The sequence below is a fragment of the Podarcis melisellensis genome, assembly GCF_964234715.1.
Source record: "Podarcis melisellensis genome assembly, chromosome: 1".
NCBI classification, from domain to species: Eukaryota; Metazoa; Chordata; class Lepidosauria; order Squamata; family Lacertidae; genus Podarcis; species Podarcis melisellensis.
This window is the reverse complement of record NC_138528.1, coordinates 102,761,814-102,773,742: the sequence shown is the minus strand read 5'-3', so window position 1 is coordinate 102,773,742 and position 11,929 is coordinate 102,761,814.

The following is an 11,929-nucleotide window of genomic DNA, read 5'->3' as shown; positions in this document are numbered from 1 at the left end:
GCCAGTAACATTTGAAGCGAAAGATTGAACATTTTGACTTTTTTAAAAAATTAATACTGTGCTACATGTTTTGTACGTAACACACACACTCACACACACACACACTTTGTAACTGTGGGCTGGATCTAGATTTTCCATGATACTTCGACTCCCACTGATGGAAGAGAGGAAGAGGAAATTTCTGCTGATTCCTCCTTTCCCTTGCAAACACCTGAAAACCTACTCTGGAGATTTGGGGTATCTGCCAGAACAGTATGGAAGGGGCTGCAAGGCTAAGTGGAGATAGTAAAAATTACCTCTCCAATTTTCTCCAGCAGGAACCTCCGCTGTCTCAGAGTTGTAAGCAGTTTTGAGCAGAAGAAGTCCTTCAATTCATGGAAGGAATTGTCTGGAAGCAAGAATTTCATTGCCCCTTTAGACTTGGGTAGGGCTCACTTTGAGGGGGAATTGGGAACATGCATCTACATTTGCAGGAGCTTCATTTACTAGTGAGTAAGGAGGCTTCCAGGGACGCAGGTGGCACTGTGGGTTAAACCACAGAGCCTAGGACTTGCTGATCAGAAGGTCGGTGGTTCGAATCCCCGCAACAGGGTGAGTTCCCGTTGCTCGGTCCCTGCTCCTGCCAACCTAGCAGTTCGAGAGCATTGCTCTAGTTTGCCAGAAGTGGCTTAGTCATGCTAGCCACATGACCCGGAAGCTGTACACCAGCTCCCTCGGCCAATAAAGCGAGATAAGTGCCGCAACCCCAGTGTGGGCCACAACTGGACCTAATGGTCAGGGGTCCCTTTTTACCTTTAAGGAGGCTTCCAGATGGACTTTTTATTCTGAATTGTTTATTGGGAAGTTAGTGTCCTGGGGGGGATGGCAGACCCCCAGTACCTCTGAGCATCTCCCGGTAGGCACATCTCTGGAATGGCATGTCCCTTCACTCCAGAGTGCCTTTCTGCGACACTTCTCATATGAAAAGTGCACACAAGTCTTCCAGCATCACACGGCAAGAAGATAGAAACATCTGTAGATCTAAACTACGTTTTGTTCACAATATATACAGAGAATCCATAATTACATCTGTGTTCTCCAAACTCTGGCAGAAAACAGAAAACATACAGCAAAAGCGAAAGTACAGTCCAATAACACTCTCAGACAGAAGAGATAAGACAGTCTTCCATTCCCACACTCTTCTCAGACATCTCATGTGATTTATACTATTCACACTAGCCAGCATCGGCTACATAAAATCCTAACAGTTAGATGTTGTTGTGTGAAAACAGGTGCTATCCCACAATTTCCAGTGTATTTTCCAGTCACTTTACCTATCACAAAACATCTAATCTTTTTGGGATGTGGGCTTGTTGCCCATGACTTCCTATTCCACTGTAACTGCGCAACCTGAATTTCTGTCTCTATGATTGGATCCCACTCAAAAATAGCAACAACCTGGAAGCACCCTGTGTCTCTGCTATTACCTTGCATTTGCATAGATGAATGTTTAAATGAGTACTTCTTTTACATGAGAAGAATAGCGCATGATTACCTCAAAATCATCCCTAGCAGCAGTGACAGTGTGAATGAAAAATGGCAACGAAAACAAAATTTATTATCATTTAATTTGTAATGTATGAAACACAGAGAAATTGAATCAGTCATAATAGTATCATTTGTTTTAACTGATGCCTTTCAATACAATTAGCTTGTGTTCACAGTTGTGCAATTATTGAAATGTGTATCAGAAGTAGTAACGCTGCTGCTGCTTCTTTCGCAACAAAAATAGCGTCATGGGCAAGTCTATTGTCCTTAACTTTTATCTGTGTCTCTTACACTTAAACATTACAAAAAGTCCAAGCTGACATATTTCCTGCCCCAAAAAATCGAATTAAAAGTTTCTGTGTAAGCTGATTTTCTTTTGTCAACAGAACATAATTAAATTCCTCATTGTAACAGTTTTGGCATCCAGCAGATTTCTGGGGAAATTAACTGCTACAGAAATTAGTGATCTGAACATGCCCTACTGAGATACAGGATGTAGCAAGTGGGTTTCCAATACTTTAAGATCCCAGAATACTGGCTGTTAAAGTTTTGAAAATGAATTATATTAAGCCCATACATTAAACTAAGTTAATCCCCTTAAGTTAGTAAAAAGTTTGCATTCTATAAGTAGTTCATTAAGCGTAAACAAACGCCAAACGTAAGGTCTACGAACTCCATAATGATCAGTGGCATTGGCTGAGACCTCCAATGTCCGATTTACCTTTGCTGTTAATGTTGGCAAGTGACTAGTGGCTGATGCTCAAAGTAAGCTGGGCAGATGAAAGAGGACAGGACTGCTGCAACTTCAATAGCTATGTTGCAGCAAAACCTTTGCAGGTGTACTTTGTATGTACAATACTGCTATTATGTAAAAAAAGGTAAAGGTACAATACTGATTTTCATCTGGCAGTGCTGTAGTGGGGGGGGGGAGCTGGGTTTTTTGTTCTGGGTGAAGACTCCGGGGGGCGCCATTGAGGGTCCCAGCCTGTGTGTGTGTGTGTGTGTGTGTGTGTGTGTGTGTGCGTGCGCGCAAATGCATGTTGGGGGGGGGGGCAAACTGGGTCTTTGACCTCCAGGTGAAACAAAGCCTAGTTCCGTGCCTGTCACCTGGGCCCTCTCTAAAACAGTAGGGAAATAAAGGAAGTAGAATGATTTCAAATCAGACCAAAGTGGGATTGTCTTATATCTTTTCCAGGGTCCAAATGCAGAGCTCCAGGCCTCTCTATATGGCCCTCAGAACTCTGCCTAGGCCACACCCATCTCCCCACCCCAAATAATAACAACAACAACAACAAATTTATACCTCGCCCATCTGTCTGGGTTTTCCCAGTCACTATGGACGGCTTCCTAACTCTCATTGACTTCCACAGCTGTTTTAACTGCTTTGGCTGGGCTAGGATGGGGCCTTGAACTGCTTTGGCTTGCATGAGTAGAGTTTGAAGGGTGATGACTCATATTTCAAAAAGTGAAAATCCAGACACAAAAGTTAGCTTTGCCCAAAGTTGTTTAGCGTTGTTTTTTTAAAAAAAAAATCTAAGGAGAAGAAGTTTCTGAGCTATTTTTAAGCAAATTTGCCAAAATCTAAACTTCCAACATGGGTTGCCATATGTCCAGATTTTCCCAGACATTAAAGCAATTTTTTGCATCCCGGCTATGTCCAGGAAATTCCGGATGTATGGCAGTCTGAGGGGCATGCATGTTTGCTTAGAAATGTCTGCTTTTTTCACCTGCTGTTGAAAAGTAAGAGTCACATCCATTGCTCCGCCCACATTAGCCTCTGGCCACACCCACCATTGAAATATCCAGCTCCCAGAAGGTTCCCCAATGTGGCCCTCTGGCTGAGAAGGGTTCCCTGTGGCCTACAGAATAGCAGGAAGAAGAGCTTCTTGCCAAACCTCACCATGGGAAGCTAATCCAAAATAGCAGTGTTGCTACCAGTGGAGCAAAGGTATCGGAGAGGATGCATTTGGGTGGGGATAGGATGGGAAAGTATTAATAAGTGACCATTTTGCACACTCATTCTTCTCAGGTATAAATAACTCTGGCAATATTTAGATTATGTTGCTTTTCAGCAACTTTGTAAAGCTCATAGAATTAATGTTGGTGGGGAAATGGCAGCTGAAAACCCGTGTTGGCCTGATAGCTATTGATATCTCTTGTGTAAGAGAAAGTTAGCTCCATATGAATGCTAGTGCTGTGCTTTGTATTCTGATTGCTCTGTTTAGATTTAACTGCTTCTTTTAACCTTGTTCTTTTGAAGAGTCCATTTTAGAAATACATTACTATAGGCAAGAGTTAAGCGATGCTTAGCCCTTGATCTTCCAAACAGTCCAGTAGAAAGTCAGCGGGGTTATTCCAGAGGACACATAAAGGGAACTGTAACTTCAATGTCATTCTAACCTAACTTCTCACAGTCTTTTTTGTCCCTCAACTCTTCTCTGAAGAGTCATTCAGGGAATAGGTAGGTAGCCGTTTACAGAACATGTCGTGAGTCCTAATAGAAGAATCTCTTAGCATTCTACTTTATTTTTAGTACAACGGAGCAAAGTTTATTTGTTTAAATAACACAATTTTTTAAAAAATCCTCTGCAACATGAGATTTCCCCAAGGTTTACCTGTACCTACAAACCCATCTATAAATTTTTGATTCCTTGTCTGCCTCATTACAATTTTATTTGTCAGAGCCTGGCTCTCTTAAAGCAATTTTCCCATTCTATTAATATTAAGAAATAGTGAAAGCATGCTAGCTTTCTGTTTTTTTAAAAAAATAGTCTCAGATGCACTGAAACAGAAGTTTCCAGACCCTTCTATATAGTGAGAAGGTGGGGAGGGGTATTACTCAGAAGGGTGGTGGGAATGGGTGATTGGCAGATAGCTGTGATGAGCCTGTTGAGGGCTCTTAACGACTGCAATAGGTCTTACAGGATAGGTCTTATACCAATAACTGACTTAGTTGGTCTTTAAGGTGCTACTGGAAGGAATTTTTTTTGTTTTGACTATGGCAGACCAACACGGCTACCTATCTGTAACTGGAGTCTCAGATGTGTCATCATCAGCCTTCTTGTCTTATTTGCAAACCAATCTGCCAGCAATATGCATAAGGTTGCTGTGCACATGTCACTGTAAGTTTGGGAGCATGGAGACAGAACCAGAATTGGTTGCTCCTCTGCCTACCATTGCCTGTGGGCTGCCCTGCCCTCCGTACTACCAGCCCCAATGGGCATCAGCTGCCATTGCTTAGCAGGATTCAACTGTTCATGGTATTCCCCCCCCAAAAAAAATCCAAGTAATTTTTTATTATTTTCTTTACATATATATTCTTTTTCCAACAGTCCTTATTGTTACCATATGTTCCCTTTGACTTTGCCGAGTCTTGACTTCCCTCCCTCCCTGCAATTGGTATATTTATCCCATTCTTATCATGCACATTATTCTTATATCACTACTGTTTTACATTGAATGTATTATTCCAGACCTGCTAGTGCCTTTACATTTTTACAGTTCTCCTTTAAATATTCAATAAATTTACTCCAATTGTTCCTGTGTCTCTGGTCTTCTTGGTCCCGGATTCTCCCTGTCAATTTGGCAAGTTCCGCAAAGTCTGTCATCTTCACCTGCCACTCCTGTATGGTTGGTATCTCTTGTGTTTTCCATTTTTGGACCAGTAGGGTTCTTGCAGCAGCCGTGGCATACATAAACAAATTCTGATCCTTTATTTGAATTTCCCTTCCCATTAGACCTAGCAAAAATGCATTTTTGCCAAAAAACATTTTTAAGAACTATTTGGATGGTTCTTTGAGACTACACACTCTCCTTTATGAAGAAATTGTTCAAAGAATGGGAAAACAACAATTTTTAGCAATTTGAGTTTGCACGTGGGATTCACTGAATAATATGAAAGTGAGCTGCTGTGTGTCTTTATTACAGTTACATTGTGTGTGCCAGAACATTTAAAGTAACCAGATTGATGTGATTAATATTTCTCCAGCTTCACATTCAGTGAGGACATTAAAGACTATTGAAAATGTCACATTTAAAAACAAGCATGGTTATTCATCTAATTATAGCAAAACATTACTAAGGAAATTAAATAACACTCAAAAATAAATTGAAAAGTACTTTCCCGGTTCTGATTGAGAGCAAAGCAGAAGAAAGAATATAGAACTTTAGCTACATGTATACAGTTGTACCTCAGGTTAAGTACTTAATTCGTTCCAGAGGTCCGTACTTAACCTGAAACTGTTCTTAACCTGAAGCACCACTTTAGCTAATGGGGCCTCCTGCTGCTGCTGCGCCACCGGAGCACGATTTCTGGTCTTATCCTGAAGCAAAGTTCTTAACCTGAAGCACTATTTCTGGGTTAGCAGAGTGTGTAACCTGAAGCGTATGTAACCCGAGGTACCACTGTACAGTCATCCAAGCAGATGGGAAGAAGGGCCAAAATTTCAAATGAGATTCACTATAAGAGCAAAGCAATGGACTTTGGGGCAAATAGTGTGTGTGTGTGTGTGTGTGTGTGTACTAGTATACAACATCACCATATTAAATGGATTGACAGCAGATCAAGAAAAAACACAGGAAAAAGAATCCCTGTTTCTTCATGCCAAACAAATGCAATGTACGAAATTCACTGCCAAAGAAAAGTAGGGGTTTGATGGTTTTCAGAAAATGACAGATTCAGGGAGGATGGATCTACCAGCGGATAAAACAAAGCCTGGTGGCACCTTGAAGTCTAGCAACTTTATTCGCAACATAAGCCTTTATGAATTTGAGCGCCTACTTCAGCTTATGCCACCACAAATTTGATAGAGACTTTAAGGTAACGACAAAAACAGAGACCCAATCTCGAAGATGCAGAAGAGTAAACAGCTGCAAAATATCTGTTTTCAAATCACCAGAAGGCAAATCTCCTAAGATTGCTTCTCCTTTCTTGTCACTCTCATTCGACGCTGCCTGTTTTTCACAAGAGGGACTTTAAGGTGCGACAAGATTCTTGGTTTTGCTGCAGTGGCTTAGCATAGCTACCCATCTGGAAGTTGCCATTAAAGAAAACAACACCCATCTAGTATGTCAGCTGGAGATACCATTGTCAGAGGTACCTTAGATTAGCTTCCCAACTGGAATCATAGATGAGTCCAGGGTTTGATCCAGCCCAGCTCTTATTGGGTTGCCATTAGTGTTTTATCCCAAATCTGCCCTCCTGTTTCTTTGCAGCAAGGGTTTCCTTTGGACTATAGGGAGACAACAGGATTTTCTGGGCATAGAGTGTTGTTATGTGAATGGGACACTTCCTACCACTGTATAGGTAAGCATAAAGCAATTGCACCACAGACGTCAGCAAGCTTACAGGAGGTAAAGAACACCAATAAAGTCAACTCTTAGACCATCCTGTAACTCTCACCAACCCCTACAAGAGACCAAGTATCCTTCTCCTAACCGGTTAACTCAGATAGAAAGCACTTCAGCTTTGGGCCCAATGCACTGCTTGCTAGGCCGGCTAGACAATGCCTTGCTTTGCCATTTCCCACTCAAGCTGAAATGATTTGCATTGGATTTTTGCTGCTTATCTGCTCAGAGCAGATAAAATGATTGCATCCAGCCATTTGATAGCTTTAATGCCTCAGTCACCTGCAATTGTCCAACTTTCAAGCTCACCCCTGCTGCTGCTTCAGTTTAATCTGTCACACTCTAACGCTAGTGGCACAAGATATATTTTTCACATTCATTCACTATCACAGTCTGACCTAATTCATTTCTGGTGGGCGGGGGGTAACCCCAACAATGCCTACATAAAATACATAATTCTCATCCAGCACAATCTGTTTAAAACATCGCTCTCATTTACCTTTGTTTGAAAGACATGTGAAAAATGCTAGAGGAAGGCAGGTTATAACTGACGTTTGGAAGATATCCACCTCACATTTTAAAAACACAGTAGAGAAAGAAGCAACTGAGGCATTTTGTATCTCTATCTAAATCAGATTAGGGAACATAATTTCTGGAGCACAAATTCAGATGCAACGTCGGCTGCTCATTCACCCATGCAACACATACAGAAAGAATTCATAAGCTTTTAATTTTTTAATTAATGTTTATATCCCACTCCAATATTAGTAAGCATGTCTACTGTTATGAGCTGTTTAGCTATGGACTTTTCCAGAAGTTGGAGAACTCTGCATTAAAAGTCTTCAAGCAGAGTCCGGTCCTTCTCCAGGATGTTCCTGCAGTGGAAAGGGGTTACTGTTAGGCCAAGGCTGTGTACAACACCATACAGCTCTCAACGGAGTCTTCATCTGGGAGCACAGAGAGTATGAATAGTTTTCCCTGTGCCATTTATCTTCCCAACCACCCAATCTCTTTCAAAGGTTGCCTAATTGACTTCATAGATGAGCAAGGATTAAAACCTACGCCTTCCTGGTCCAACACTGACACTTAACCATTATATCATACCTTTCAAAGCAAGCCTCTCAAGGTCATGAGAAACTCTTCAGTTTGCCAGCCACAAATTGTTGAATGGTCTCTTTAAATTCGAAGGGTCATTATTGTTCCACAAGATGTGTATTTCTTTAAGGGCCAGAGTTTTAAGGGCCAGACCTAGTTTTACAGCTGTGAAGCAGTATAGCAGGTGCTGTTAAGTTGTGGTATTGAAGCTGTTGGGTATGGGTATGGTATATAAAGAGCAGCTTGTAGGGTATGGGTATGGTATATAAAGAGCAGCTTGTAGCTCTCTCAGTACCCTGGTGGTTGGGTCATGCTTATTGATATATTATAATTAATGTAAAAGGAGTTTTTGTTTTTGTTATTAAAACCTAGCAAAAGTTATTTTTGAATTCCTTGTAATGTGTGGTCTCCCCAGCACACCTTCTGCAGCGCAACTAATCTGCAAATAGCCAACACAAATGAGCTTCCTACTAGCTTGATAGCTCACCCACTGCACTCAGTTCCAATTCTGGGATACAGAATATATAGTAGCTGAAATGTCACATCCTCTTCCCTCAAACTTATGTCAACTACATATCACACCTGAAACTCATTAGGTGAGTGTGCAGATATGGCTCTCCAATGGCTATTCATGTTATTACAAACAGGAGGAGGAATGCTGATATTCTGCCTCCTGGTCCAGCAAAGATAAACATTTGGATTAGAGATGAGTTTATGCTACTACAGGCTATGCTACTGAAGCAAATTATAACTCATCGACAAAAAGTTGATAAAAGGATTGGAGCACGGGAATAGTTTTTTAATGCAATTATGCCATTTGTACCTTTAGGAATTTTTCACCATAATAGAAAAAGGCTTCACTCCTTACGATTCCTCATAATTATAAAGAAATAAAAAGCACTCTCGGCACAAATTGGGTACTGCTAGGCACAGAATTAGAGGGAAGAGTGAATAAATCAGCAGTAGAGAATCTAATTTCATATGTAAATCAGTCCAGTAAAACGTTTTGCTTTCATTCTCAAGAAAATGTATTTCGCAAATATGATTTTTAAAAATGTATCTTTAACAATTATCTTAAACCAGAATCCGAGGCCCTACTTTATGCTTGCCAAAGGGCTTGTGCTGCTTCCTGAGCAGCAAACTGCACTGTCAGATCACAAACAGCTTTTAAACTCCCCTCTGTTCAAAGGGGCCTTAATGCAGTGGGTGGGCTGGGGTGAGAGAAACAGGTTTAACATGCCCTTGAGCACAGAGCTTTATCTGGAAATGCAACAGCTTGCCTAAAAGCAGACTACAAAGAGCTATCACAAGAATGAGATGCCTGATTTTTTAACATGACAAAATTGCTGCTGTGGATTTGAGACTTGATTTTTGACACAGACCTCAGTTTGGATGAAAGCAAACATCCCATTTTTTCTCCTCACAGATAACCAAAAGACAAGTATAAACTTTTCTTCAACCAGCTAGGTGGTCCACACAGCAATACCTCCCTGCTTGGAGGCATTGGCAGAAGCAAATGAGAAATGCCAGGTAATACCAGTACAGTGGTACCTCAGGTTACATACACTTCAGGTTACATACGTTTCAGGTTACAGACTCCGCTAACCCAGAAATATTGCCTCAGGTTAAGAACTTTGCTTCAGGATGAGAACAGAAATCGGGGGGCGGCGGCACAGCAGCAGCGGGAGGCCCCATTAGCTAAAGTGGTGCTTCAGGTTAAGAACAGCTTCAGGTTAAGAACGGACCTCCAGAACGAATTAAGTACTTAACCCGAGGTACCACTGTAGTGCTAAGCCCTCTTCCACAACCTCCCATATACTGGTATTCTGGCTGCACTTGGGTCTTGTTGCAACCCAAAGGGACAGAGCAATCTGGTTTAAATACTTAGGGAACCTGGAAACATTTCAGCAGTCAATATGAAATGGCCACCAGTTTTAGTGATTACTTTGGGAGACTTGAGTGATGAATAACCAATGTGGTACATTTTTGTCCAACTAGGACCCAGGAGATGCAGGTTTAAATCCAACCTCAACCATGCAACTCAGCCACCATCTGTCAGTTTAACCTATTTAATGGGCCAAGAATCCTTTTCTAAAAACCTGTTTTTTGGTCCATAGTAACAATGATCAAGCCAACTTATTACAAAAGAATACATCTAAAACAGCCTATAGAGTTTATGGGGGGCGGAATACTTTTGTAATGTTTTGGAACAAGTTCAATGATAATACCCACCCTTATGCTGTTTTCACCCTTCTGTAACAGTATTTCTTTATGCTCTTTATCTTTATTAATAAAATAATTTGTTCACAAGGTTAAAAGGGGTGGGGCTGAGGACAGTGTGCACTTGTTGCCTGAAGCTGCCATTGCCAAACCATTGAGATTAAGTTTGCAATGTGAGCTTGGATTAAGTATAGTGCAAGTTATACCAATGGTACATTGATTTATATCTATTTTGAGCTGCATACTGCCAATTGCTCCCCGTTTTTTCCTATATTCCATTTGAACAAACTGCTTAACTGGGGAGTGAGTGGGCAGGCATTCAATAAAAAAGCTGTGTGGTTAGTAGTCAGAAAGTCAATAGCAGTAGTGGCGTTTGAATGAACCCCCTTGTGTGTTAAAAGCACATGGCTTTGTGGTATTACACAGGCTAGCTCCCTCCATTCCCCAAGCTAGGCAACTGCGAGAAGAGGTCCAATACCAAGGTTGGTCCTGTGGCTGAAATAAGTTTTGAAAGCAGCATTCTATTGCAGCCAATAGACTAGGTTGTGGAGTGTGCATGATGCCCACAAGTTTCTCTGCTTTGTAGACGCATCCACAGCCCCAAAAGGTTAGCAGTCCCTGCCCTATACATATACCATGTGTGCAGTTTTGCATGCTTTTATTGGTAAGTGGGGTCCCTTCTATTGGTGAAGGACAGTTCAGAGAAGGATAAGGGAAGGACTGCTGCACAACAGCTATCACACATAGGTGTTTCTACTAACTATTTAGAACTACATGTACATATTAAGGTGAGCAATAATATTCATTCAAGAGGGGCAAGGCATGCTGTGACTCGGACATTATTGGTGACAAAATTTAGTAGCAGAATAAAAGATAAATGATCTAACATCACCAAAAGCAGAATAAATGACCAAACACCACTAATTGTAAACAAGATTAGTTTATTTGCAGTAAACAATTTACAAAAACAATGGACTGCATGGACAAAATGAGTTCGGTACAAATATCCATTTCCAGTTAAAAAAGTCAATTGTTATATTTTATATTTAAAAGGAACATGTGTTCATATTATACTTTGCCTTGGACCCAAAGGGCTGTATCCAACACTGCAGGTCCATTGGCACAAGCAGCTTCACCCCCCTCCCCAACACCCTCAAAACCACATCTAGAAGGATGGGAAGCTCTCCAGAGCAGATTTTGGGGATGCACAGCAGGCAAGGATAGGCAAGTCCCGTTGCACCCATGCAACCCTGCAGGCACAGCATCAGCTACAATCCCCACCACCCCAAATGAACTGAATGAATGCGTTATGTTGCCTGCCCACTCTCCCTTCCCAAATGCAGCCGCCTGATGGTGCGCCACACTCCATTCAAAAGGACCCCCAATCTCAGAAATGCATGGGAAAGACAACAAAGTTCTACAGAGGGAAAATAGCAGGATGTGTATTCTTTGGTTCAAAGCCATACATTAAAAAATCTAGTTAATTAATTAATTTGCCTATTTGCATACTTTAACTAATCAGGTATTGAAGTCAGATAAGCAATGATACATTAGTTTTCATTATAATTAGAATATTTTAATTTGTTACCCTAGTACTTATTTTAATACTATACATATTGTAGAGTAATCAGTGCTTTTTTTAAGGAAAAAAAGGTGCCGGTACTCACCATGAGGTTGTTACAGGAAGTGCCACACTTTTAACACTTGGAGAAAAAGAAAGGTGCCGGTACTGTGTCCCCTG